A 3,098-nucleotide genomic window follows, 5' to 3' on the forward strand; every position below is an offset into this window, starting at 1 on the left:
GCAGGCTTGTTTCAGACAGAAAGAAGTGAAAATTTGCATATCCATTTTCTGGAAATGTCTTGGATGATTTCTTCATCTTTGAATTCCATCTTCTTCCTAGGCACATGGACATTGAGGGTGTAAGAGGTGATATTAGAATATTGGTTGGTTATATCTCGCAATATGGGAGGAACTTTGCTCAAAACTCAACACAAATTTAGATTTTAAGGCGTACATATTTTCAGCTGTTCAACTACATCGAATTATCTTACGCTGGTGCAGAAGCCCCAACCACTAAAAGTGTAGGTTTTTTGACTTTAGAATAACAAAATTTCCAAATTTGTACGATTGGATATATTCTAGTTGTACAAAGGTATATTTTTCTATCACCTTAGCGGACATGCAAATCCTTTGAATTTCGTCCTAGTGGTGATCAGTTGTTCAACTACATCGAATTCTCTTACGTGGGTGCAGAAGCCCCAACAGCTAGAAGTGTAGATTTTTGGACTTTGGAACAACAAAATTTCTAAATTTGTGCGATTGGAGATATTCTAGTCATACAAAGGTATATATATGCATATGAGCTGGAAGATGCAAAAGACTGGTCCACACACAATGGGTATAACATGTAGCATACTTAAATTCATGTTAAAGGCATACATACGAGTTGGAAGATCTGGGAGATGGCCATAAATGATTATAAAAATTGAATACAGGTTTAGATTTTGGACTCTGAAGTCATGATAGAAGGAAGCAAGCAAAGTATTTGAGCATGGTGGCCCTCAGTCATATTTTGTGTTGTTTTTTCAGCATTGTTTGATATAGTCGCTCTTAGGTTCTCTTGAAATATTCGTGACCATGCTTTGGAAACACTCCGTTTTTCTTGCAAAGCAATCCTAATAACATAACAACCAACATTTTGTTGTTCTCATTGTATGGTTTCAAGATTTTTGTGCTCGTGCTTTGCACTTACAAACAAGCTAGTTGCTTACACGTTCTTGTGCATGGGCGCAAATAATACTTAATTCCATATGCGTTAGACTGTGAAATGAGGGATTGCTAGACTTCTTGGTATTGGTTATAGCATGTTGGATGTTATACTCTGCTCTCTAATTAAATATATAGTCTTGTTAAAATGGTTCAACTTTCAATAAGAGCTTGTATAAATGATTAAGGTGTCCTTTAGTTCATGGATAGTAACATCAAGGATCATGTGTACATTGTGGATTACCCCATTAATTAGCAAAGTTGCCTATTAAACCTTTCAAAAGGAAGTAATTTATGGGCATCTCGAATTTGCTCCCTTTTAAGTCACCTATAATAAATTTGAGCCATCTAAGATTCAAGGGCAAGATCGAAGGTGAGATGATAGAAAAAATTCCGGTGAGAGACGTAGGCTTAAGTGTGGGAAGCAGACATCGTGCATGCTTGTGTGAAAGGAACATTCATAAACATGGTTGGGGTAGTGAAGGCTTTCGTCTCCATTGGGGGTTTTAAGGTTTAGAAGGAGTTAAGGGTTAGAAGGGGGTTTCAGGATTCAAAAGGAGGTTCCAAGATTTAGAAGAGGTTCCAGGGTTCAGAAAGAGGTTTAATGTTAGAAGGGGGATCCAGGGCTCAGAGTAGAGTACATGGTGAAGAACTCGTCTCTCATAGGTCTTGGAGGTCAAGGATTGAGGAACTATTTTAAGAGGGTAAGGATTTAGGGGAAGCATAGGAGTGGGAGAGAAGAAAGGCATGGGGGTGGGGGGAAAGAGAGGAGAAGGGAGGAGGAGAGGGACAGAAGTTGCAAGGTTGGAGGAGAGAAGAGGAGGCGGCAAGGTTAGGACATGCTTTTGGACGTGGAGTGCAAGGGAGCATGGACACTTGGAGACAATTGCATAGAACACTAAACAGAACTCAACACAATGCCCCAAAGAGTATGGGCTTTATTCCATTATGGGGTATTTATACAAGTTGGAGAGCTTCTCTCTTTGCATGTAGGAATTGTAAGAGTCTCTCTCTCTACATGTAGAACTTGCATCTAGGATGTCCATGGAGAAGTTGCATGTAGGAACTACATCTAGGAATCGTACCTTGATTTTCTTTGCCGTGTCACAATTTTGTATTGTGAGTTGATCCGTATCCCAATCATGGAGCACTGATGCTTCTTGTAGCCAAGGGTGCCCAAGTAGAACTTGATAGGAAGTCTTGGGGAGATCCGAGGCTGTGAACTGGAGGGAAAAGCGTAGCCCTGCTACCTTTGTGGGTACCCCATCCACTATGCCTAGGAGTTTTGTGCGTGAATCATCTACAAGGCAGATGTTAAAATGATCTTTCTTCATTGGTGGTAGACCCCATGCATCATAGAGATTCTTTGATAGAACATTCTTACTTGCACCACCATCCACAATGGCTTGAATCTCATCATGTGCTTTATGGATCAAGGGCACAATGATATTGCTTATGTCATCTTGCTCACCCAATTGGACTAGGATGTCTTTTGTTTCTTTCACCAATGGAGGGGGATTTGCTGATTCAACCCATCCCTTGAAACTCGCCCAAAGATTGGGATAATTCTGTAAGAGGATTCCAATGGGGATGGAGATAGGGCAACTCAGGATGCTTGAGAGGGCTACACTTCTAGTTCACATTGCAAAGCATTGTACTGTGAACCTAGTTGATGGAATAGAGGCTCGATTATGGTGTCAAGACTTGGTGAAGCAAAGTCGGGGATTGGATGTTGCGCTTGCTTATCCGCTTCAAATTGGGCTTGTTCCTTCTCGACCCGTTGTCAAAGTGCTTCAAAACGAGTCGTCTCCAATTTAACATCAGGTTACGAAGCATTAATGATTGAGTGGATCTGAATTGGAGGTTGAAGTACTTGGTGCTTATTTGCTTGGCAAAGAAATTGGCACCTGTGCTTTCTTTTGGAGCAGGTTTTTTGCTTGAATAGGAGCTAATTTTTTGGCAGCCTCTTCTTGTTGTCGTGTGATGACATTTACCTGTGGTGACAGAGTGCTTTTGGGTCCTACAATTTGCTGATCAACCCCAATGATGCCTATTGGAACATCAAGCTTAACCTCACTTGCTGTGGGGGTTTGGAATTGAGGGGACAATCCATGCAAGCATGGCCACTGCCA

The sequence above is a fragment of the Dipteris shenzhenensis genome, chromosome 29 (genome assembly GCF_047967505.1).
Source record: "Dipteris shenzhenensis isolate YYH24624 ecotype China chromosome 29, Dip_SZ_1.0, whole genome shotgun sequence".
Lineage (NCBI taxonomy): Eukaryota > Viridiplantae > Streptophyta > Polypodiopsida > Gleicheniales > Dipteridaceae > Dipteris > Dipteris shenzhenensis.